Below are 20,997 nucleotides of genomic sequence, written 5' to 3' on the forward strand. Positions count from 1 at the left end.
GGCCATTGACAAAAATGAAATACATATTATGAAAGTTGTACATTCAAGTGTAATATTATTCAGTAGGACTATGGCATGTGTTCTATAGTTTAGCAAAGCAAACGAGAAGTAAAGCAGAAAGAAACCAGTATATTGCAAATACAATTATGCAATAGAAGACACCGAATCAGAAACATTTTAAATGATGGAGCAACCTTTCACAACCTGGACAATCACTTACTCATTTTTAAATCAATTTGTTTCAGTTATAATCGGCAACGGCCATACCACACTGAATATACCGGTTCTCGTCCGATCACCGAAGTCAAGCAGTGTCGGGTGCGGTTAGTACTTGGATGGGTGACCGCTTGGGAACACCGCATGTTGTTGCCTTCCTTTTTTTCCTTGTTTAACTTTTGATATAATTTTAATAAGAATAACACTGGGCCATTGACAAAAATGAAATACATATTATGAAAGTTGTACATTCAAGTGTAATATTATTCAGTAGGACTATGGCATGTGTTATATAGTTTAGCAAAGCAAACGAGAAGTAAAGCAGAAAGAAACCAGTATATTGCAAATACAATTATGCAATAGAAGAAACCGAATCAGAAACATTTTACATGAGGGAGCAACCTTTCACAACCTGGACTATCACTTACTCATTTTTAAATCAATTTGTTTCATTTATAATCGGCAACGGCCATACCACACTGAATATACCGGTTCTCGTCCGATCACCGAAGTCAAGCAGTGTCGGGTGCGGTTATTACTTGGATGGGTGACCGCTTGGGAACACCGCATGTTGTTGCCTTCCTTTTTTTCCTTGTTTAACTTTTGATATTATTTTAATAAGAATAACTCTGGGCCATTGACAAAAATGAAATACATATTATGAAAGTTGTACATTCAAGTGTAATATTATTCTGTAGGACTAGGGCATGTCTTCTATAGTTTAGCAAAACAAACGAGAAGTAAAGCAGAAAGAAACCAGTATATTGCAAATACAATTATGCAATAGAAGAAACCGAATCAGAAACATTTTACATGAGGGAGCAACCTTTCACAACCTGGACTATCACTTACTCATTTTTAAATCAATTTGTTTCATTTATAATCGGCAACGGCCATACCACACTGAATATACCGGTTCTCGTCCGATCACCGAAGTCAAGCAGTGTCGGGTGCGGTTATTAGTTGGATGGGTGACCGCTTGGGAACACCGCATGTTGTTGCCTTCCTTTTTTTCCTTGTTTAACTTTTGATATTATTTTAATAAGAATAACACTGGGCCATTGACAAAAATGAAATACATATTATGAAAGTTGTACATTCAAGTGTAATATTATTCAGTAGGACTATGGCATGTGTTCTATAGTTTAGCAAAGCAAACGAGAAGTAAAGCAGAAAGAAACCAGTATATTGCAAATACAATTATGCAATAGAAGACACCGAATCAGAAACATTTTACATGATGGAGCAACCTTTCACAACCTGGACTATCACTTACTCATTTTTAAATCAATTTGTTTCAGTTATAATCGGCAACGGCCATACCACACTGAATATACCGGTTCTCGTCCGATCACCGAAGTCAAGCAGTGTCGGGTGCGGTTAGTACTTGGATGGGTGACCGCTTGGGAACACCGCATGTTGTTGCCTTCCTTTTTTTCCTTGTTTAACTTTTGATATAATTTTAATAAGAATAACACTGGGCCATTGACAAAAATGAAATACATATTATGAAAGTTGTACATTCAAGTGTAATATTATTCAGTAGGACTATGGCATGTGTTATATAGTTTAGCAAAGCAAACGAGAAGTAAAGCAGAAAGAAACCAGTATATTGCAAATACAATTATGCAATAGAAGAAACCGAATCAGAAACATTTTACATGAGGGAGCAACCTTTCACAACCTGGACTATCACTTACTCATTTTTAAATCAATTTGTTTCATTTATAATCGGCAACGGCCATACCACACTGAATATACCGGTTCTCGTCCGATCACCGAAGTCAAGCAGTGTCGGGTGCGGTTATTACTTGGATGGGTGACCGCTTGGGAACACCGCATGTTGTTGCCTTCCTTTTTTTCCTTGTTTAACTTTTGATATTATTTTAATAAGAATAACTCTGGGCCATTGACAAAAATGAAATACATATTATGAAAGTTGTACATTCAAGTGTAATATTATTCTGTAGGACTAGGGCATGTGTTCTATAGTTTAGCAAAACAAACGAGAAGTAAAGCAGAAAGAAACCAGTATATTGCAAATACAATTATGCAATAGAAGACACCGAATCAGAAACATTTTACATGATGGAGCAACCTTTCACAACCTGGACTATCACTTACTCATTTTTATATCAATTTGTTTCAGTTATAATTGGCAACGGCCATACCACACTGAATATACCGGTTCTCGTCCGATCACCGAAGTCAAGCAGTGTCGGGTGCGGTTAATACTTGGATGGGTGACCGCTTGGGAACACCGCATGTTGTTGCCTTCCTTTTTTTCCTTGTTTAACTTTTGATATAATTTTAATAAGAATAACACTGGGCCATTGACAAAAATTAAATACATATTATGAAAGTTGTACATTCAAGTGTAATATTATTCAGTAGGACTATGGCATGTGTTCTATAGTTTAGCAAAGCAAACTAGAAGTAAAGCAGAAAGAAAACAGTATATTGCAAATACAATTATGCAATAGAAGACACCGAATCAGAAACATTTTACATGATGGAGCAACCTTTCACAACCTGGACTATCACTTACTCATTTTTAAATCAATTTGTTTCAGTTATAATCGGCAACGGCCATACCACACTGAATGTACCGGTTCTCGTCCGATCACCGAAGTCAAGCAGTGTCGGGTGCGGTTAGTACTTGGATGGGTGACCGCTTGGGAACACCGCATGTTGTTGCCTTCCTTTTTTTCCTTGTTTAACTTTTGATATTATTTTAATAAGAATATCACTGAGCCATTGATAAAAACGAAATGCATATTATGCAAGTTGTACATTCAAGTGTAATATTATTCAGTAGGACTAGGGCATGTGTTCTACACTTTAGCAAAACAAACTAGAAGTAAAGCAGAAAGAAAACAGTATATTGCAAATACAATTGTGCAATAGAAGAAACCAAATCAGAAACATTTTACATGAGGGAGCAACCTCTCACAAACTGGACTATCACTTACTCATTTTTATATCAATTTGTTTCATTTATAATCGGCAACGGCCATACCACACTGAATATACCGGTTCTCGTCCGATCACCGAAGTCAAGCAGTGTCGGGTGCGGTTAGTACTTGGATGGGTGACCGCTTGGGAACACCGCATGTTGTTGCCTTCCTTTTTTTCCTTGTTTAACTTTTGATATTATTTTAACAAGAATATCACTGAGCCATTGATAAAAACGAAATGCATATTATGAAAGTTGTACATTCAAGTGTAATATTATTCAGTAGGACTAGGGCATGTGTTCTACACTTTAGCAAAACAAACTAGAAGTAAAGCAGAAAGAAAACAGTATATTGCAAATACAATTGTGCAATAGAAGAAATCAAATCAGAAACATTTTACATGAGGGAGCAACCTCTCACAAACTGGACTATCACTTACTCATTTTTATATCAATTTGTTTCATTTATAATCGGCAACGGCCATACCACACTGAATATACCGGTTCTCGTCCGATCACCGAAGTCAAGCAGTGTCGGGTGCGGTTAGTACTTGGATGGGTGACCGCTTGGGAACACCGCATGTTGTTGCCTTCCTTTTTTTCCTTGTTTAACTTTTGATATTATTTTAACAAGAATATCACTGAGCCATTGATAAAAATGAAATACATATTATGAAAGTTGTACATTCAAGTGTAATATTATTCAGTAGGACTAGGGCATGTGTTCTATAGTTTAGCAAAACAAACGAGAAGTAAAGCAGAAAGAAACCAGTATATTGCAAATACAATTATGCAATAGAAGACACCGAATCAGAAACATTTTACATGATGGAGCAACCTTTCACAACCTGGACTATCACTTACTCATTTTTATATCAATTTGTTTCAGTTATAATTGGCAACGGCCATACCACACTGAATATACCGGTTCTCGTCCGATCACCGAAGTCAAGCAGTGTCGGGTGCGGTTAATACTTGGATGGGTGACCGCTTGGGAACACCGCATGTTGTTGCCTTCCTTTTTTTCCTTGTTTAACTTTTGATATAATTTTAATAAGAATAAGACTGGGCCATTGACAAAAATTAAATACATATTATGAAAGTTGTACATTCAAGTGTAATATTATTCAGTAGGACTATGGCATGTGTTCTATAGTTTAGCAAAGCAAACTAGAAGTAAAGCAGAAAGAAAACAGTATATTGCAAATACAATTATGCAATAGAAGACACCGAATCAGAAACCTTTTACATGATGGAGCAACCTTTCACAACCTGGACTATCACTTACTCATTTTTAAATCAATTTGTTTCAGTTATAATCGGCAACGGCCATACCACACTGAATATACCGGTTCTCGTCCGATCACCGAAGTCAAGCAGTGTCGGGTGCGGTTAGTACTTGGATGGGTGACCGCTTGGGAACACCGCATGTTGTTGCCTTCCTTTTTTTCCTTGTTTAACTTTTGATATTATTTTAATAAGAATATCACTGAGCCATTGATAAAAACGAAATGCATATTATGCAAGTTGTACATTCAAGTGTAATATTATTCAGTAGGACTAGGGCATGTGTTCTACACTTTAGCAAAACAAACTAGAAGTAAAGCAGAAAGAAAACAGTATATTGCAAATACAATTGTGCAATAGAAGAAACCAAATCAGAAACATTTTACATGAGGGAGCAACCTCTCACAAACTGGACTATCACTTACTCATTTTTATATCAATTTGTTTCATTTATAATCGGCAACGGCCATACCACACTGAATATACCGGTTCTCGTCCGATCACCGAAGTCAAGCAGTGTCGGGTGCGGTTAGTACTTGGATGGGTGACCGCTTGGGAACACCGCATGTTGTTGCCTTCCTTTTTTTCCTTGTTTAACTTTTGATATTATTTTAACAAGAATATCACTGAGCCATTGATAAAAACGAAATGCATATTATGAAAGTTGTACATTCAAGTGTAATATTATTCAGTAGGACTAGGGCATGTGTTCTACACTTTAGCAAAACAAACTAGAAGTAAAGCAGAAAGAAAACAGTATATTGCAAATACAATTGTGCAATAGAAGAAACCAAATCAGAAACATTTTACATGAGGGAGCAACCTCTCACAAACTGGACTATCACTTACTCATTTTTATATCAATTTGTTTCATTTATAATCGGCAACGGCCATACCACACTGAATATACCGGTTCTCGTCCGATCACCGAAGTCAAGCAGTGTCGGGTGCGGTTAGTACTTGGATGGGTGACCCCTTGGGAACACCGCATGTTGTTGCCTTCCTTTTTTTCCTTGTTTAACTTTTGATATTATTTTAATAAGAATAACACTGGGCCATTGACAAAAATGAAATACATATTATGAAAGTTGTACATTCAAGTGTAATATTATTCAGTAGGACTAGGGCATGTGTTCTATAGTTTAGCAAAACAAACGAGAAGTAAAGCAGAAAGAAACCAGTATATTGCAAATACAATTATGCAATAGAAGACACCGATTCAGAAACATTTTACATGATGGAGCAACCTTTCACAACCTGGACTATCACTTACTCATTTTTAAATCAATTTGTTTCAGTTATAATTGGCAACGGCCATACCACACTGAATATACCGGTTCTCGTCCGATCACCGAAGTCAAGCAGTGTCGGGTGCGGTTAATAGTTGGATGGGTGACCGCTTGGGAACACCGCATGTTGTTGCCTTCCTTTTTTTCCTTGTTTAACTTTTGATATAATTTTAATAAGAATAACACTGGGCCATTGACAAAAATTAAATACATATTATGAAAGTTGTACATTAAAGTGTAATATTATTTCAGTAGGACTATGGCATGTGTTCTATAGTTTAGCAAAGCAAACTAGAAGTAAAGCAGAAAGAAAACAGTATATTGCAAATACAATTATGCAATAGAAGACACCGAATCAGAAACATTTTACATGATGGAGCAACCTTTCACAACCTGGACTATCACTTACTCATTTTTAAATCAATTTGTTTCAGTTATAATCGGCAACGGCCATACCACACTGAATATACCGGTTCTCGTCCGATCACCGAAGTCAAGCAGTGTCGGGTGCGGTTAATAGTTGGATGGGTGACCGCTTGGGAACACCGCATGTTGTTGCCTTCCTTTTTTTCCTTGTTTAACTTTTGATATAATTTTAATAAGAATAACACTGGGCCATTGACAAAAATTAAATACATATTATGAAAGTTGTACATTAAAGTGTAATATTATTTCAGTAGGACTATGGCATGTGTTCTATAGTTTAGCAAAGCAAACGAGAAGTAAAGCAGAAAGAAACCAGTATATTGCAAATACAATTATGCAATAGAAGACACCGAATCAGAAACATTTTACATGAGGGAGCAACCTTTCACAACCTGGACTATCACTTACTCATTTTTAAATCAATTTGTTTCATTTATAATCGGCAACGGCCATACCACACTGAATATACCGGTTCTCGTCCGATCACCGAAGTCAAGCAGTGTCGGGTGCGGTTATTACTTGGATGGGTGACCGCTTGGGAACACCGCATGTTGTTGCCTTCCTTTTTTTCCTTGTTTAACTTTTGATATTATTTTAATAAGAATAACTCTGGGCCATTGACAAAAATGAAATACATATTATGAAAGTTGTACATTCAAGTGTAATATTATTCTGTAGGACTAGGGCATGTGTTCTATAGTTTAGCAAAACAAACGAGAAGTAAAGCAGAAAGAAACCAGTATATTGCAAATACAATTATGCAATAGAAGACACCGAATCAGAAACATTTTACATGATGGAGCAACCTTTCACAACCTGGACTATCACTTACTCATTTTTATATCAATTTGTTTCAGTTATAATTGGCAACGGCCATACCACACTGAATATACCGGTTCTCGTCCGATCACCGAAGTCAAGCAGTGTCGGGTGCGGTTAATACTTGGATGGGTGACCGCTTGGGAACACCGCATGTTGTTGCCTTCCTTTTTTTCCTTGTTTAACTTTTGATATAATTTTAATAAGAATGACACTGGGCCATTGACAAAAATTAAATACATATTATGAAAGTTGTACATTCAAGTGTAATATTATTCAGTAGGACTATGGCATGTGTTCTATAGTTTAGCAAAGCAAACTAGAAGTAAAGCAGAAAGAAAACAGTATATTGCAAATACAATTATGCAATAGAAGACACCGAATCAGAAACATTTTACATGATGGAGCAACCTTTCACAACCTGGACTATCACTTACTCATTTTTAAATCAATTTGTTTCATTTATAATCGGCAACGGCCATACCACACTGAATATACCGGTTCTCGTCCGATCACCGAAGTCAAGCAGTGTCGGGTGCGGTTAGTACTTGGATGGGTGACCGCTTGGGAACACCGCATGTTGTTGCCTTCCTTTTTTTCCTTGTTTAACTTTTGATATTATTTTAACAAGAATATCACTGAGCCATTGATAAAAACGAAATGCATATTATGAAAGTTGTACATTCAAGTGTAATATTATTCAGTAGGACTAGGGCATGTGTTCTACACTTTAGCAAAACAAACTAGAAGTAAAGCAGAAAGAAAACAGTATATTGCAAATACAATTGTGCAATAGAAGAAATCAAATCAGAAACATTTTACATGAGGGAGCAACCTCTCACAAACTGGACTATCACTTACTCATTTTTATATCAATTTGTTTCATTTATAATCGGCAACGGCCATACCACACTGAATATACCGGTTCTCGTCCGATCACCGAAGTCAAGCAGTGTCGGGTGCGGTTAGTACTTGGATGGGTGACCGCTTGGGAACACCGCATGTTGTTGCCTTCCTTTTTTTCCTTGTTTAACTTTTGATATTATTTTAACAAGAATATCACTGAGCCATTGATAAAAATGAAATACATATTATGAAAGTTGTACATTCAAGTGTAATATTATTCAGTAGGACTAGGGCATGTGTTCTATAGTTTAGCAAAACAAACGAGAAGTAAAGCAGAAAGAAACCAGTATATTGCAAATACAATTATGCAATAGAAGACACCGAATCAGAAACATTTTACATGATGGAGCAACCTTTCACAACCTGGACTATCACTTACTCATTTTTATATCAATTTGTTTCAGTTATAATTGGCAACGGCCATACCACACTGAATATACCGGTTCTCGTCCGATCACCGAAGTCAAGCAGTGTCGGGTGCGGTTAATACTTGGATGGGTGACCGCTTGGGAACACCGCATGTTGTTGCCTTCCTTTTTTTCCTTGTTTAACTTTTGATATAATTTTAATAAGAATAAGACTGGGCCATTGACAAAAATTAAATACATATTATGAAAGTTGTACATTCAAGTGTAATATTATTCAGTAGGACTATGGCATGTGTTCTATAGTTTAGCAAAGCAAACTAGAAGTAAAGCAGAAAGAAAACAGTATATTGCAAATACAATTATGCAATAGAAGACACCGAATCAGAAACCTTTTACATGATGGAGCAACCTTTCACAACCTGGACTATCACTTACTCATTTTTAAATCAATTTGTTTCAGTTATAATCGGCAACGGCCATACCACACTGAATATACCGGTTCTCGTCCGATCACCGAAGTCAAGCAGTGTCGGGTGCGGTTAGTACTTGGATGGGTGACCGCTTGGGAACACCGCATGTTGTTGCCTTCCTTTTTTTCCTTGTTTAACTTTTGATATTATTTTAATAAGAATATCACTGAGCCATTGATAAAAACGAAATGCATATTATGCAAGTTGTACATTCAAGTGTAATATTATTCAGTAGGACTAGGGCATGTGTTCTACACTTTAGCAAAACAAACTAGAAGTAAAGCAGCAAGAAAACAGTACATTGCAAATACAATTGTGCAATAGAAGAAACCAAATCAGAAACATTTTACATGAGGGAGCAACCTCTCACAAACTGGACTATCACTTACTCATTTTTATATCAATTTGTTTCATTTATAATCGGCAACGGCCATACCACACTGAATATACCGGTTCTCGTCCGATCACCGAAGTCAAGCAGTGTCGGGTGCGGTTAGTACTTGGATGGGTGACCGCTTGGGAACACCGCATGTTGTTGCCTTCCTTTTTTTCCTTGTTTAACTTTTGATATTATTTTAACAAGAATATCACTGAGCCATTGATAAAAACGAAATGCATATTATGAAAGTTGTACATTCAAGTGTAATATTATTCAGTAGGACTAGGGCATGTGTTCTACACTTTAGCAAAACAAACTAGAAGTAAAGCAGAAAGAAAACAGTATATTGCAAATACAATTGTGCAATAGAAGAAACCAAATCAGAAACATTTTACATGAGGGAGCAACCTCTCACAAACTGGACTATCACTTACTCATTTTTATATCAATTTGTTTCATTTATAATCGGCAACGGCCATACCACACTGAATATACCGGTTCTCGTCCGATCACCGAAGTCAAGCAGTGTCGGGTGCGGTTAGTACTTGGATGGGTGACCCCTTGGGAACACCGCATGTTGTTGCCTTCCTTTTTTTCCTTGTTTAACTTTTGATATTATTTTAATAAGAATAACACTGGGCCATTGACAAAAATGAAATACATATTATGAAAGTTGTACATTCAAGTGTAATATTATTCAGTAGGACTAGGGCATGTGTTCTATAGTTTAGCAAAACAAACGAGAAGTAAAGCAGAAAGAAACCAGTATATTGCAAATACAATTATGCAATAGAAGACACCGATTCAGAAACATTTTACATGATGGAGCAACCTTTCACAACCTGGACTATCACTTACTCATTTTTAAATCAATTTGTTTCAGTTATAATTGGCAACGGCCATACCACACTGAATATACCGGTTCTCGTCCGATCACCGAAGTCAAGCAGTGTCGGGTGCGGTTAATAGTTGGATGGGTGACCGCTTGGGAACACCGCATGTTGTTGCCTTCCTTTTTTTCCTTGTTTAACTTTTGATATAATTTTAATAAGAATAACACTGGGCCATTGACAAAAATTAAATACATATTATGAAAGTTGTACATTAAAGTGTAATATTATTTCAGTAGGACTATGGCATGTGTTCTATAGTTTAGCAAAGCAAACTAGAAGTAAAGCAGAAAGAAAACAGTATATTGCAAATACAATTATGCAATAGAAGACACCGAATCAGAAACATTTTACATGATGGAGCAACCTTTCACAACCTGGACTATCACTTACTCATTTTTAAATCAATTTGTTTCAGTTATAATCGGCAACGGCCATACCACACTGAATATACCGGTTCTCGTCCGATCACCGAAGTCAAGCAGTGTCGGGTGCGGTTAGTACTTGGATGGGTGACCGCTTGGGAACACCGCATGTTGTTGCCTTCCTTTTTTTCCTTGTTTAACTTTTGATATTATTTTAATAAGAATAACACTGGGCCATTGACAAAAATGAAATACATATTATGAAAGTTGTACATTCAAGTGTAATATTATTCAGTAGGACTAGGGCATGTGTTCTATAGTTTAGCAAAACAAACGAGAAGTAAAGCAGAAAGAAACCAGTATATTGCAAATACAATTATGCAATAGAAGACACCGAATCAGAAACATTTTACATGATGGAGCAACCTTTCACAACCTGGACTATCACTTACTCATTTTTAAATCAATTTGTTTCAGTTATAATCGGCAACGGCCATACCACACTGAATATACCGGTTCTCGTCCGATCACCGAAGTCAAGCAGTGTCGGGTGCGGTTAGTACTTGGATGGGTGACCGCTTGGGAACACCGCATGTTGTTGCCTTCCTTTTTTTCCTTGTTTAACTTTTGATATTATTTTAATAAGAATATCACTGAGCCATTGATAAAAACGAAATGCATATTATGCAAGTTGTACATTCAAGTGTAATATTATTCAGTAGGACTAGGGCATGTGTTCTACACTTTAGCAAAACAAACTAGAAGTAAAGCAGAAAGAAAACAGTATATTGCAAATACAATTGTGCAATAGAAGAAACCAAATCAGAAACATTTTACATGAGGGAGCAACCTCTCACAAACTGGACTATCACTTACTCATTTTTATATCAATTTGTTTCATTTATAATCGGCAACGGCCATACCACACTGAATATACCGGTTCTCGTCCGATCACCGAAGTCAAGCAGTGTCGGGTGCGGTTAGTACTTGGATGGTTGACCGCTTGGGAACACCGCATGTTGTTGCCTTCCTTTTTTTCCTTGTTTAACTTTTGATATTATTTTAACAAGAATATCACTGAGCCATTGATAAAAACGAAATGCATATTATGAAAGTTGTACATTCAAGTGTAATATTATTCAGTAGGACTAGGGCATGTGTTCTACACTTTAGCAAAACAAACTAGAAGTAAAGCAGAAAGAAAACAGTATATTGCAAATACAATTGTGCAATAGAAGAAACCAAATCAGAAACATTTTACATGAGGGAGCAACCTCTCACAACCTGGACTATCACTTACTCATTTTTATATCAATTTGTTTCATTTATAATCGGCAACGGCCATACCACACTGAATATACCGGTTCTCGTCCGATCACCGAAGTCAAGCAGTGTCGGGTGCGGTTAGTACTTGGATGGGTGACCGCTTGGGAACACCGCATGTTGTTGCCTTCCTTTTTTTCCTTGTTTAACTTTTGATATTATTTTAATAAGAATAACACTGGGCCATTGACAAAAATGAAATACATATTATGAAAGTTGTACATTCAAGTGTAATATTATTCAGTAGGACAATGGCATGTGTTCTATATTTTAGCAAAGCAAACGAGAAGTAAAGCAGAAAGAAACCAGTATATTGCAAATACAATTATGCAATAGAAGAAACCGAATCAGAAACATTTTACATGAGGGAGCAACCTTTCACAACCTGGACTATCACTTACTTATTTTTAAATCAATTTGTTTCATTTATAATCGGCAACGGCCATACCACACTGAATATACCGGTTCTCGTCCGATCACCGAAGTCAAGCAGTGTCGGGTGCGGTTAGTACTTGGATGGGTGACCGCTTGGGAACACCGCATGTTGTTGCCTTCCTTTTTTTCCTTGTTTAACTTTTGATCTTATTTTAATAAGAATAACACTGGGCCATTGACAAAAATGAAATACATATTATGAAAGTTGTACATTCAAGTGTAATATTATTCAGTAGGACTAGGGCATGTGTTCTATAGTTTAGCAAAACAAACGAGAAGTAAAGCAGAAAGAAACCAGTATATTGCAAATACAATTATGCAATAGAAGACACCGAATCAGAAACATTTTACATGATGGAGCAACCTTTCACAACCTGGACTATCACTTACTCATTTTTAAATCAATTTGTTTCAGTTATAATCGGCAACGGCCATACCACACTGAATATACCGGTTCTCGTCCGATCACCGAAGTCAAGCAGTGTCGGGTGCGGTTAATACTTGGATGGGTGACCGCTTGGGAACACCGCATGTTGTTGCCTTCCTTTTTTTCCTTGTTTAACTTTTGATATAATTTTAATAAGAATAACACTGGGCCATTGACAAAAATTAAATACATATTATGAAAGTTGTACATTCAAGTGTAATATTATTCAGTAGGACTATGGCATGTGCTCTATAGTTTAGCAAAGCAAACTAGAAGTAAAGCAGAAAGAAACCAGTATATTGCAAATACAATTATGCAATAGAAGACACCGAATCAGAAACATTTTACATGATGGATCAACCTTTCACAACCTGGACTATCACTTACTCATTTTTAAATCAATTTGTTTCAGTTATAATCGGCAACGGCCATACCACACTGAATATACCGGTTCTCGTCCGATCACCGAAGTCAAGCAGTGTCGGGTGCGGTTAGTACTTGGATGGGTGACCGCTTGGGAACACCGCATGTTGTTGCCTTCCTTTTTTTCCTTGTTTAACTTTTGATATTATTTTAATAAGAATATCACTGAGCCATTGATAAAAACGAAATGCATATTATGCAAGTTGTACATTCAAGTGTAATATTATTCAGTAGGACTAGGGCATGTGTTCTACACTTTAGCAAAACAAACTAGAAGTAAAGCAGAAAGAAAACAGTATATTGCAAATACAATTGTGCAATAGAAGAAACCAAATCAGAAACATTTTACATGAGGGAGCAACCTCTCACAAACTGGACTATCACTTACTCATTTTTATATCAATTTGTTTCATTTATAATCGGCAACGGCCATACCACACTGAATATACCGGTTCTCGTCCGATCACCGAAGTCAAGCAGTGTCGGGTGCGGTTAGTACTTGGATGGGTGACCGCTTGGGAACACCGCATGTTGTTGCCTTCCTTTTTTTCCTTGTTTAACTTTTGATATTATTTTAACAAGAATATCACTGAGCCATTGATAAAAACGAAATGCATATTATGAAAGTTGTACATTCAAGTGTAATATTATTCAGTAGGACTAGGGCATGTGTTCTACACTTTAGCAAAACAAACTAGAAGTAAAGCAGAAAGAAAACAGTATATTGCAAATACAATTGTGCAATAGAAGAAACCAAATCAGAAACATTTTACATGAGGGAGCAACCTCTCACAAACTGGACTATCACTTACTCATTTTTATATAAATTTGTTTCATTTATAATCGGCAACGGCCATACCACACTGAATATACCGGTTCTCGTCCGATCACCGAAGTCAAGCAGTGTCGGGTGCGGTTAGTACTTGGATGGGTGACCGCTTGGGAACACCGCATGTTGTTGCCTTCCTTTTTTTCCTTGTTTAACTTTTGATATTATTTTAATAAGAATAACACTGGGCCATTGACAAAAATGAAATACATATTATGAAAGTTGTACATTCAAGTGTAATATTATTCAGTAGGACTAGGGCATGTGTTCTATAGTTTAGCAAAACAAACGAGAAGTAAAGCAGAAAGAAACCAGTATATTGCAAATACAATTATGCAATAGAAGACACCGAATCAGAAACATTTTACATGATGGAGCAACCTTTCACAACCTGGACTATCACTTACTCATTTTTAAATCAATTTGTTTCAGTTATAATTGGCAACGGCCATACCACACTGAATATACCGGTTCTCGTCTGATCACCGAAGTCAAGCAGTGTCGGGTGCGGTTAATACTTGGATGGGTGACCGCTTGGGAACACCGCATGTTGTTGCCTTCCTTTTTTTCCTTGTTTAACTTTTGATATAATTTTAATAAGAATAACACTGGGCCATTGACAAAAATTAAATACATATTATGAAAGTTGTACATTAAAGTGTAATATTATTCAGTAGGACTATGGCATGTGTTCTATAGTTTAGCAAAGCAAACTAGAAGTAAAGCAGAAAGAAAACAGTATATTGCAAATACAATTATGCAATAGAAGACACCGAATCAGAAACATTTTACATGATGGAGCAACCTTTCACAACCTGGACTATCACTTACTCATTGTTAAATCAATTTGTTTCAGTTATAATCGGCAACGGCCATACCACACTGAATATACCGGTTCTCGTCCGATCACCGAAGTCAAGCAGTGTCGGGTGCGGTTAGTACTTGGATGGGTGACCGCTTGGGAACACCGCATGTTGTTGCCTTCCTTTTTTTCCTTGTTTAACTTTTGATATTATTTTAATAAGAATAACTCTGGGCCATTGACAAAAATGAAATACATATTATGAAAGTTGTACATTCAAGTGTAATATTATTCTGTAGGACTAGGGCATGTGTTCTATAGTTTAGCAAAACAAACGAGAAGTAAAGCAGAAAGAAACCAGTATATTGCAAATACAATTATGCAATAGAAGACACCGAATCAGAAACATTTTACATGATGGAGCAACCTTTCACAACCTGGACTATCACTTACTCATTTTTATATCAATTTGTTTCAGTTATAATTGGCAACGGCCATACCACACTGAATATACCGGTTCTCGTCCGATCACCGAAGTCAAGCAGTGTCGGGTGCGGTTAATACTTGGATGGGTGACCGCTTGGGAACACCGCATGTTGTTGCCTTCCTTTTTTTCCTTGTTTAACTTTTGATATAATTTTAATAAGAATAACACTGGGCCATTGACAAAAATTAAATACATATTATGAAAGTTGTACATTCAAGTGTAATATTATTCAGTAGGACTATGGCATGTGTTCTATAGTTTAGCAAAGCAAACTAGAAGTAAAGCAGAAAGAAAACAGTATATTGCAAATACAATTATGCAATAGAAGACACCGAATCAGAAACATTTTACATGATGGAGCAACCTTTCACAACCTGGACTATCACTTACTCATTTTTAAATCAATTTGTTTCAGTTATAATCGGCAACGGCCATACCACACTGAATATACCGGTTCTCGTCCGATCACCGAAGTCAAGCAGTGTCGGGTGCGGTTAGTACTTGGATGGGTGACCGCTTGGGAACACCGCATGTTGTTGCCTTCCTTTTTTTCCTTGTTTAACTTTTGATATTATTTTAATAAGAATATCACTGAGCCATTGATAAAAACGAAATGCATATTATGCAAGTTGTACATTCAAGTGTAATATTATTCAGTAGGACTAGGGCATGTGTTCTACACTTTAGCAAAACAAACTAGAAGTAAAGCAGAAAGAAAACAGTATATTGCAAATACAATTGTGCAATAGAAGAAACCAAATCAGAAACATTTTACATGAGGGAGCAACCTCTCACAAACCGGACTATCACTTACTCATTTTTATATCAATTTGTTTCATTTATAATCGGCAACGGCCATACCACACTGAATATACCGGTTCTCGTCCGATCACCGAAGTCAAGCAGTGTCGGGTGCGGTTAGTACTTGGATGGGTGACCGCTTGGGAACACCGCATGTTGTTGCCTTCCTTTTTTTCCTTGTTTAACTTTTGATATTATTTTAACAAGAATATCACTGAGCCATTGATAAAAACGAAATGCATATTATGAAAGTTGTACATTCAAGTGTAATATTATTCAGTAGGACTAGGGCATGTGTTCTACACTTTAGCAAAACAAACTAGAAGTAAAGCAGAAAGAAAACAGTATATTGCAAATACAATTGTGCAATAGAAGAAATCAAATCAGAAACATTTTACATGAGGGAGCAACCTCTCACAAACTGGACTATCACTTACTCATTTTTATATCAATTTGTTTCATTTATAATCGGCAACGGCCATACCACACTGAATATACCGGTTCTCGTCCGATCACCGAAGTCAAGCAGTGTCGGGTGCGGTTAGTACTTGGATGGGTGACCGCTTGGGAACACCGCATGTTGTTGCCTTCCTTTTTTTCCTTGTTTAACTTTTGATATTATTTTAACAAGAATATCACTGAGCCATTGATAAAAATGAAATACATATTATGAAAGTTGTACATTCAAGTGTAATATTATTCAGTAGGACTAGGGCATGTGTTCTATAGTTTAGCAAAACAAACGAGAAGTAAAGCAGAAAGAAACCAGTATATTGCAAATACAATTATGCAATAGAAGACACCGAATCAGAAACATTTTACATGATGGAGCAACCTTTCACAACCTGGACTATCACTTACTCATTTTTATATCAATTTGTTTCAGTTATAATTGGCAACGGCCATACCACACTGAATATACCGGTTCTCGTCCGATCACCGAAGTCAAGCAGTGTCGGGTGCGGTTAATACTTGGATGGGTGACCGCTTGGGAACACCGCATGTTGTTGCCTTCCTTTTTTTCCTTGTTTAACTTTTGATATAATTTTAATAAGAATAAGACTGGGCCATTGACAAAAATTAAATACATATTATGAAAGTTGTACATTCAAGTGTAATATTATTCAGTAGGACTATGGCATGTGTTCTATAGTTTAGCAAAGCAAACTAGAAGTAAAGCAGAAAGAAAACAGTATATTGCAAATACAATTATGCAATAGAAGACACCGAATCAGAAACCTTTTACATGATGGAGCAACCTTTCACAACCTGGACTATCACTTACTCATTTTTAAATCAATTTGTTTCAGTTATAATCGGCAACGGCCATACCACACTGAATATACCGGTTCTCGTCCGATCACCGAAGTCAAGCAGTGTCGGGTGCGGTTAGTACTTGGATGGGTGACCGCTTGGGAACACCGCATGTTGTTGCCTTCCTTTTTTTCCTTGTTTAACTTTTGATATTATTTTAATAAGAATATCACTGAGCCATTGATAAAAACGAAATGCATATTATGCAAGTTGTACATTCAAGTGTAATATTATTCAGTAGGACTAGGGCATGTGTTCTACACTTTAGCAAAACAAACTAGAAGTAAAGCAGAAAGAAAACAGTATATTGCAAATACAATTGTGCAATAGAAGAAACCAAATCAGAAACATTTTACATGAGGGAGCAACCTCTCACAAACTGGACTATCACTTACTCATTTTTATATCAATTTGTTTCATTTATAATCGGCAACGGCCATACCACACTGAATATACCGGTTCTCGTCCGATCACCGAAGTCAAGCAGTGTCGGGTGCGGTTAGTACTTGGATGGGTGACCGCTTGGGAACACCGCATGTTGTTGCCTTCCTTTTTTTCCTTGTTTAACTTTTGATATTATTTTAACAAGAATATCACTGAGCCATTGATAAAAACGAAATGCATATTATGAAAGTTGTACATTCAAGTGTAATATTATTCAGTAGGACTAGGGCATGTGTTCTACACTTTAGCAAAACAAACTAGAAGTAAAGCAGAAAGAAAACAGTATATTGCAAATACAATTGTGCAATAGAAGAAACCAAATCAGAAACATTTTACATGAGGGAGCAACCTCTCACAAACTGGACTATCACTTACTCATTTTTATATCAATTTGTTTCATTTATAATCGGCAACGGCCATACCACACTGAATATACCGGTTCTCGTCCGATCACCGAAGTCAAGCAGTGTCGGGTGCGGTTAGTACTTGGATGGGTGACCCCTTGGGAACACCGCATGTTGTTGCCTTCCTTTTTTTCCTTGTTTAACTTTTGATATTATTTTAATAAGAATAACACTGGGCCATTGACAAAAATGAAATACATATTATGAAAGTTGTACATTCAAGTGTAATATTATTCAGTAGGACTAGGGCATGTGTTCTATAGTTTAGCAAAACAAACGAGAAGTAAAGCAGAAAGAAACCAGTATATTGCAAATACAATTATGCAATAGAAGACACCGATTCAGAAACATTTTACATGATGGAGCAACCTTTCACAACCTGGACTATCACTTACTCATTTTTAAATCAATTTGTTTCAGTTATAATTGGCAACGGCCATACCACACTGAATATACCGGTTCTCGTCCGATCACCGAAGTCAAGCAGTGTCGGGTGCGGTTAATAGTTGGATGGGTGACCGCTTGGGAACACCGCATGTTGTTGCCTTCCTTTTTTTCCTTGTTTAACTTTTGATATAATTTTAATAAGAATAACACTGGGCCATTGACAAAAATTAAATACATATTATGAAAGTTGTACATTAAAGTGTAATATTATTTCAGTAGGACTATGGCATGTGTTCTATAGTTTAGCAAAGCAAACTAGAAGTAAAGCAGAAAGAAAACAGTATATTGCAAATACAATTATGCAATAGAAGACACCGAATCAGAAACATTTTACATGATGGAGCAACCTTTCACAACCTGGACTATCACTTACTCATTTTTAAATCAATTTGTTTCAGTTATAATCGGCAACGGCCATACCACACTGAATATACCGGTTCTCGTCCGATCACCGAAGTCAAGCAGTGTCGGGTGCGGTTAGTAGTTGGATGGGTGACCGCTTGGGAACACCGCATGTTGTTGCCTTCCTTTTTTTCCTTGTTTAACTTTTGATATTATTTTAATAAGAATAACACTGGGCCATTGACAAAAATGAAATACATATTATGAAAGTTGTACATTCAAGTGTAATATTATTCAGTAGGACTAGGGCATGTGTTCTATAGTTTAGCAAAACAAACGAGAAGTAAAGCAGAAAGAAACCAGTATATTGCAAATACAATTATGCAATAGAAGACACCGAATCAGAAACATTTTACATGATGGAGCAACCTTTCACAACCTGGACTATCACTTACTCATTTTTAAATCAATTTGTTTCAGTTATAATCGGCAACGGCCATACCACACTGAATATACCGGTTCTCGTCCGATCACCGAAGTCAAGCAGTGTCGGGTGCGGTTAGTACTTGGATGGGTGACCGCTTGGGAACACCGCATGTTGTTGCCTTCCTTTTTTTCCTTGTTTAACTTTTGATATTATTTTAATAAGAATATCACTGAGCCATTGATAAAAACGAAATGCATATTATGCAAGTTGTACATTCAAGTGTAATATTATTCAGTAGGACTAGGGCATGTGTTCTACACTTTAGCAAAACAAACTAGAAGTAAAGCAGAAAGAAAACAGTATATTGCAAATACAATTGTGCAATAGAAGAAACCAAATCAGAAACATTTTACATGAGGGAGCAACCTCTCACAAACTGGACTATCACTTACTCATTTTTATATCAATTTGTTTCATTTATAATCGGCAACGGCCATACCACACTGAATATACCGGTTCTCGTCCGATCACCGAAGTCAAGCAGTGTCGGGTGCGGTTAGTACTTGGATGGTTGACCGCTTGGGAACACCGCATGTTGTTGCCTTCCTTTTTTTCCTTGTTTAACTTTTGATATTATTTTAACAAGAATATCACTGAGCCATTGATAAAAACGAAATGCATATTATGAAAGTTGTACATTCAAGTGTAATATTATTCAGTAGGACTAGGGCATGTGTTCTACACTTTAGCAAAACAAACTAGAAGTAAAGCAGAAAGAAAACAGTATATTGCAAATACAATTGTGCAATAGAAGAAACCAAATCAGAAACATTTTACATGAGGGAGCAACCTCTCACAACCTGGACTATCACTTACTCATTTTTATATCAATTTGTTTCATTTATAATCGGCAACGGCCATACCACACTGAATATACCGGTTCTCGTCCGATCACCGAAGTCAAGCAGTGTCGGGTGCGGTTAGTACTTGGATGGGTGACCGCTTGGGAACACCGCATGTTGTTGCCTTCCTTTTTTTCCTTGTTTAACTTTTGATATTATTTTAATAAGAATAACACTGGGCCATTGACAAAAATGAAATACATATTATGAAAGTTGTACATTCAAGTGTAATATTATTCAGTAGGACAATGGCATGTGTTCTATATTTTAGCAAAGCAAACGAGAAGTAAAGCAGAAAGAAACCAGTATATTGCAAATACAATTATGCAATAGAAGAAACCGAATCAGAAACATTTTACATGAGGGAGCAACCTTTCACAACCTGGACTATCACTTACTTATTTTTAAATCAATTTGTTTCATTTATAATCGGCAACGGCCATACCACACTGAATATACCGGTTCTCGTCCGATCACCGAAGTCAAGCAGTGTCGGGTGCGGTTAGTACTTGGATGGGTGACCGCTTGGGAACACCGCATGTTGTTGCCTTCCTTTTTTTCCTTGTTTAACTTTTGATCTTATTTTAATAAGAATAACACTGGGCCATTGACAAAAATGAAATACATATTATGAAAGTTGTACATTCAAGTGTAATATTATTCAGTAGGACTAGGGCATGTGTTCTATAGTTTAGCAAAACAAACGAGAAGTAAAGCAGAAAGAAACCAGTATATTGCAAATACAATTATGCAATAGAAGACACCGAATCAGAAACATTTTACATGATGGAGCAACCTTTCACAACCTGGACTATCACT

At 36.6% G+C, this 20,997-nt stretch overlaps 49 non-coding genes across 49 annotated transcripts; all 49 read left to right on the top strand.

The window, feature by feature from the left end:
* Positions 1-253: 253 nt before the first annotated feature.
* On the top strand, positions 254-372 carry LOC126888936 (5S ribosomal RNA). Its single transcript, XR_007699740.1, has one exon. It is a non-coding gene; the product is annotated as a 5S ribosomal RNA (ribosomal RNA).
* A 305-nt stretch (positions 373-677) lies between these two features.
* LOC126889091 (5S ribosomal RNA) lies at positions 678-796 on the top strand. Its single transcript, XR_007699895.1, has one exon. It is a non-coding gene; the product is annotated as a 5S ribosomal RNA (ribosomal RNA).
* Positions 797-1,101: 305 nt separating this feature from the next.
* On the top strand, positions 1,102-1,220 carry LOC126889125 (5S ribosomal RNA). The gene has a single exon (XR_007699929.1). It is a non-coding gene; the product is annotated as a 5S ribosomal RNA (ribosomal RNA).
* Positions 1,221-1,525: 305 nt separating this feature from the next.
* On the top strand, positions 1,526-1,644 carry LOC126888937 (5S ribosomal RNA). The gene has a single exon (XR_007699741.1). It is a non-coding gene; the product is annotated as a 5S ribosomal RNA (ribosomal RNA).
* Positions 1,645-1,949: 305 nt separating this feature from the next.
* LOC126889092 (5S ribosomal RNA) lies at positions 1,950-2,068 on the top strand. The gene has a single exon (XR_007699896.1). It is a non-coding gene; the product is annotated as a 5S ribosomal RNA (ribosomal RNA).
* A 305-nt stretch (positions 2,069-2,373) lies between these two features.
* On the top strand, positions 2,374-2,492 carry LOC126889071 (5S ribosomal RNA). The gene has a single exon (XR_007699875.1). It is a non-coding gene; the product is annotated as a 5S ribosomal RNA (ribosomal RNA).
* A 305-nt stretch (positions 2,493-2,797) lies between these two features.
* Positions 2,798-2,916, top strand: LOC126889123 (5S ribosomal RNA). Its single transcript, XR_007699927.1, has one exon. It is a non-coding gene; the product is annotated as a 5S ribosomal RNA (ribosomal RNA).
* Positions 2,917-3,221: 305 nt separating this feature from the next.
* Positions 3,222-3,340, top strand: LOC126888938 (5S ribosomal RNA). Its single transcript, XR_007699742.1, has one exon. It is a non-coding gene; the product is annotated as a 5S ribosomal RNA (ribosomal RNA).
* A 305-nt stretch (positions 3,341-3,645) lies between these two features.
* Positions 3,646-3,764, top strand: LOC126888939 (5S ribosomal RNA). The gene has a single exon (XR_007699743.1). It is a non-coding gene; the product is annotated as a 5S ribosomal RNA (ribosomal RNA).
* Positions 3,765-4,069: 305 nt separating this feature from the next.
* On the top strand, positions 4,070-4,188 carry LOC126889072 (5S ribosomal RNA). Its single transcript, XR_007699876.1, has one exon. It is a non-coding gene; the product is annotated as a 5S ribosomal RNA (ribosomal RNA).
* A 305-nt stretch (positions 4,189-4,493) lies between these two features.
* On the top strand, positions 4,494-4,612 carry LOC126888940 (5S ribosomal RNA). Its single transcript, XR_007699744.1, has one exon. It is a non-coding gene; the product is annotated as a 5S ribosomal RNA (ribosomal RNA).
* A 305-nt stretch (positions 4,613-4,917) lies between these two features.
* On the top strand, positions 4,918-5,036 carry LOC126888941 (5S ribosomal RNA). Its single transcript, XR_007699745.1, has one exon. It is a non-coding gene; the product is annotated as a 5S ribosomal RNA (ribosomal RNA).
* A 305-nt stretch (positions 5,037-5,341) lies between these two features.
* On the top strand, positions 5,342-5,460 carry LOC126888995 (5S ribosomal RNA). Its single transcript, XR_007699798.1, has one exon. It is a non-coding gene; the product is annotated as a 5S ribosomal RNA (ribosomal RNA).
* A 305-nt stretch (positions 5,461-5,765) lies between these two features.
* LOC126889115 (5S ribosomal RNA) lies at positions 5,766-5,884 on the top strand. Its single transcript, XR_007699919.1, has one exon. It is a non-coding gene; the product is annotated as a 5S ribosomal RNA (ribosomal RNA).
* A 306-nt stretch (positions 5,885-6,190) lies between these two features.
* On the top strand, positions 6,191-6,309 carry LOC126889116 (5S ribosomal RNA). Its single transcript, XR_007699920.1, has one exon. It is a non-coding gene; the product is annotated as a 5S ribosomal RNA (ribosomal RNA).
* Positions 6,310-6,615: 306 nt separating this feature from the next.
* Positions 6,616-6,734, top strand: LOC126889093 (5S ribosomal RNA). The gene has a single exon (XR_007699897.1). It is a non-coding gene; the product is annotated as a 5S ribosomal RNA (ribosomal RNA).
* A 305-nt stretch (positions 6,735-7,039) lies between these two features.
* LOC126889074 (5S ribosomal RNA) lies at positions 7,040-7,158 on the top strand. The gene has a single exon (XR_007699878.1). It is a non-coding gene; the product is annotated as a 5S ribosomal RNA (ribosomal RNA).
* A 305-nt stretch (positions 7,159-7,463) lies between these two features.
* LOC126888942 (5S ribosomal RNA) lies at positions 7,464-7,582 on the top strand. The gene has a single exon (XR_007699746.1). It is a non-coding gene; the product is annotated as a 5S ribosomal RNA (ribosomal RNA).
* A 305-nt stretch (positions 7,583-7,887) lies between these two features.
* On the top strand, positions 7,888-8,006 carry LOC126888943 (5S ribosomal RNA). Its single transcript, XR_007699747.1, has one exon. It is a non-coding gene; the product is annotated as a 5S ribosomal RNA (ribosomal RNA).
* Positions 8,007-8,311: 305 nt separating this feature from the next.
* Positions 8,312-8,430, top strand: LOC126889075 (5S ribosomal RNA). Its single transcript, XR_007699879.1, has one exon. It is a non-coding gene; the product is annotated as a 5S ribosomal RNA (ribosomal RNA).
* A 305-nt stretch (positions 8,431-8,735) lies between these two features.
* On the top strand, positions 8,736-8,854 carry LOC126888944 (5S ribosomal RNA). Its single transcript, XR_007699748.1, has one exon. It is a non-coding gene; the product is annotated as a 5S ribosomal RNA (ribosomal RNA).
* Positions 8,855-9,159: 305 nt separating this feature from the next.
* On the top strand, positions 9,160-9,278 carry LOC126888945 (5S ribosomal RNA). The gene has a single exon (XR_007699749.1). It is a non-coding gene; the product is annotated as a 5S ribosomal RNA (ribosomal RNA).
* Positions 9,279-9,583: 305 nt separating this feature from the next.
* Positions 9,584-9,702, top strand: LOC126888996 (5S ribosomal RNA). The gene has a single exon (XR_007699799.1). It is a non-coding gene; the product is annotated as a 5S ribosomal RNA (ribosomal RNA).
* A 305-nt stretch (positions 9,703-10,007) lies between these two features.
* On the top strand, positions 10,008-10,126 carry LOC126889118 (5S ribosomal RNA). Its single transcript, XR_007699922.1, has one exon. It is a non-coding gene; the product is annotated as a 5S ribosomal RNA (ribosomal RNA).
* A 306-nt stretch (positions 10,127-10,432) lies between these two features.
* On the top strand, positions 10,433-10,551 carry LOC126888947 (5S ribosomal RNA). The gene has a single exon (XR_007699751.1). It is a non-coding gene; the product is annotated as a 5S ribosomal RNA (ribosomal RNA).
* Positions 10,552-10,856: 305 nt separating this feature from the next.
* Positions 10,857-10,975, top strand: LOC126888948 (5S ribosomal RNA). Its single transcript, XR_007699752.1, has one exon. It is a non-coding gene; the product is annotated as a 5S ribosomal RNA (ribosomal RNA).
* A 305-nt stretch (positions 10,976-11,280) lies between these two features.
* LOC126889014 (5S ribosomal RNA) lies at positions 11,281-11,399 on the top strand. Its single transcript, XR_007699819.1, has one exon. It is a non-coding gene; the product is annotated as a 5S ribosomal RNA (ribosomal RNA).
* A 305-nt stretch (positions 11,400-11,704) lies between these two features.
* LOC126888949 (5S ribosomal RNA) lies at positions 11,705-11,823 on the top strand. Its single transcript, XR_007699753.1, has one exon. It is a non-coding gene; the product is annotated as a 5S ribosomal RNA (ribosomal RNA).
* A 305-nt stretch (positions 11,824-12,128) lies between these two features.
* Positions 12,129-12,247, top strand: LOC126888951 (5S ribosomal RNA). The gene has a single exon (XR_007699754.1). It is a non-coding gene; the product is annotated as a 5S ribosomal RNA (ribosomal RNA).
* A 305-nt stretch (positions 12,248-12,552) lies between these two features.
* Positions 12,553-12,671, top strand: LOC126889076 (5S ribosomal RNA). Its single transcript, XR_007699880.1, has one exon. It is a non-coding gene; the product is annotated as a 5S ribosomal RNA (ribosomal RNA).
* Positions 12,672-12,976: 305 nt separating this feature from the next.
* Positions 12,977-13,095, top strand: LOC126888952 (5S ribosomal RNA). Its single transcript, XR_007699755.1, has one exon. It is a non-coding gene; the product is annotated as a 5S ribosomal RNA (ribosomal RNA).
* Positions 13,096-13,400: 305 nt separating this feature from the next.
* Positions 13,401-13,519, top strand: LOC126888953 (5S ribosomal RNA). Its single transcript, XR_007699756.1, has one exon. It is a non-coding gene; the product is annotated as a 5S ribosomal RNA (ribosomal RNA).
* A 305-nt stretch (positions 13,520-13,824) lies between these two features.
* On the top strand, positions 13,825-13,943 carry LOC126888954 (5S ribosomal RNA). Its single transcript, XR_007699757.1, has one exon. It is a non-coding gene; the product is annotated as a 5S ribosomal RNA (ribosomal RNA).
* Positions 13,944-14,248: 305 nt separating this feature from the next.
* Positions 14,249-14,367, top strand: LOC126889098 (5S ribosomal RNA). Its single transcript, XR_007699902.1, has one exon. It is a non-coding gene; the product is annotated as a 5S ribosomal RNA (ribosomal RNA).
* A 305-nt stretch (positions 14,368-14,672) lies between these two features.
* LOC126888955 (5S ribosomal RNA) lies at positions 14,673-14,791 on the top strand. The gene has a single exon (XR_007699758.1). It is a non-coding gene; the product is annotated as a 5S ribosomal RNA (ribosomal RNA).
* A 305-nt stretch (positions 14,792-15,096) lies between these two features.
* On the top strand, positions 15,097-15,215 carry LOC126889077 (5S ribosomal RNA). Its single transcript, XR_007699881.1, has one exon. It is a non-coding gene; the product is annotated as a 5S ribosomal RNA (ribosomal RNA).
* Positions 15,216-15,520: 305 nt separating this feature from the next.
* On the top strand, positions 15,521-15,639 carry LOC126888956 (5S ribosomal RNA). Its single transcript, XR_007699759.1, has one exon. It is a non-coding gene; the product is annotated as a 5S ribosomal RNA (ribosomal RNA).
* A 305-nt stretch (positions 15,640-15,944) lies between these two features.
* On the top strand, positions 15,945-16,063 carry LOC126888957 (5S ribosomal RNA). The gene has a single exon (XR_007699760.1). It is a non-coding gene; the product is annotated as a 5S ribosomal RNA (ribosomal RNA).
* A 305-nt stretch (positions 16,064-16,368) lies between these two features.
* Positions 16,369-16,487, top strand: LOC126888959 (5S ribosomal RNA). Its single transcript, XR_007699762.1, has one exon. It is a non-coding gene; the product is annotated as a 5S ribosomal RNA (ribosomal RNA).
* A 305-nt stretch (positions 16,488-16,792) lies between these two features.
* On the top strand, positions 16,793-16,911 carry LOC126889078 (5S ribosomal RNA). The gene has a single exon (XR_007699882.1). It is a non-coding gene; the product is annotated as a 5S ribosomal RNA (ribosomal RNA).
* A 305-nt stretch (positions 16,912-17,216) lies between these two features.
* Positions 17,217-17,335, top strand: LOC126888960 (5S ribosomal RNA). Its single transcript, XR_007699763.1, has one exon. It is a non-coding gene; the product is annotated as a 5S ribosomal RNA (ribosomal RNA).
* Positions 17,336-17,640: 305 nt separating this feature from the next.
* LOC126888961 (5S ribosomal RNA) lies at positions 17,641-17,759 on the top strand. The gene has a single exon (XR_007699764.1). It is a non-coding gene; the product is annotated as a 5S ribosomal RNA (ribosomal RNA).
* Positions 17,760-18,064: 305 nt separating this feature from the next.
* LOC126888997 (5S ribosomal RNA) lies at positions 18,065-18,183 on the top strand. The gene has a single exon (XR_007699801.1). It is a non-coding gene; the product is annotated as a 5S ribosomal RNA (ribosomal RNA).
* A 305-nt stretch (positions 18,184-18,488) lies between these two features.
* Positions 18,489-18,607, top strand: LOC126889119 (5S ribosomal RNA). The gene has a single exon (XR_007699923.1). It is a non-coding gene; the product is annotated as a 5S ribosomal RNA (ribosomal RNA).
* A 306-nt stretch (positions 18,608-18,913) lies between these two features.
* Positions 18,914-19,032, top strand: LOC126889020 (5S ribosomal RNA). Its single transcript, XR_007699824.1, has one exon. It is a non-coding gene; the product is annotated as a 5S ribosomal RNA (ribosomal RNA).
* Positions 19,033-19,337: 305 nt separating this feature from the next.
* Positions 19,338-19,456, top strand: LOC126888962 (5S ribosomal RNA). Its single transcript, XR_007699765.1, has one exon. It is a non-coding gene; the product is annotated as a 5S ribosomal RNA (ribosomal RNA).
* A 305-nt stretch (positions 19,457-19,761) lies between these two features.
* LOC126889015 (5S ribosomal RNA) lies at positions 19,762-19,880 on the top strand. Its single transcript, XR_007699820.1, has one exon. It is a non-coding gene; the product is annotated as a 5S ribosomal RNA (ribosomal RNA).
* A 305-nt stretch (positions 19,881-20,185) lies between these two features.
* LOC126888963 (5S ribosomal RNA) lies at positions 20,186-20,304 on the top strand. Its single transcript, XR_007699766.1, has one exon. It is a non-coding gene; the product is annotated as a 5S ribosomal RNA (ribosomal RNA).
* Positions 20,305-20,609: 305 nt separating this feature from the next.
* Positions 20,610-20,728, top strand: LOC126888964 (5S ribosomal RNA). The gene has a single exon (XR_007699767.1). It is a non-coding gene; the product is annotated as a 5S ribosomal RNA (ribosomal RNA).
* The last annotated feature ends 269 nt before the right edge of the window (positions 20,729-20,997 follow it).

The sequence above is a fragment of the Diabrotica virgifera genome, chromosome 7 (genome assembly GCF_917563875.1).
Source record: "Diabrotica virgifera virgifera chromosome 7, PGI_DIABVI_V3a".
NCBI lineage: Eukaryota > Metazoa > Arthropoda > Insecta > Coleoptera > Chrysomelidae > Diabrotica > Diabrotica virgifera.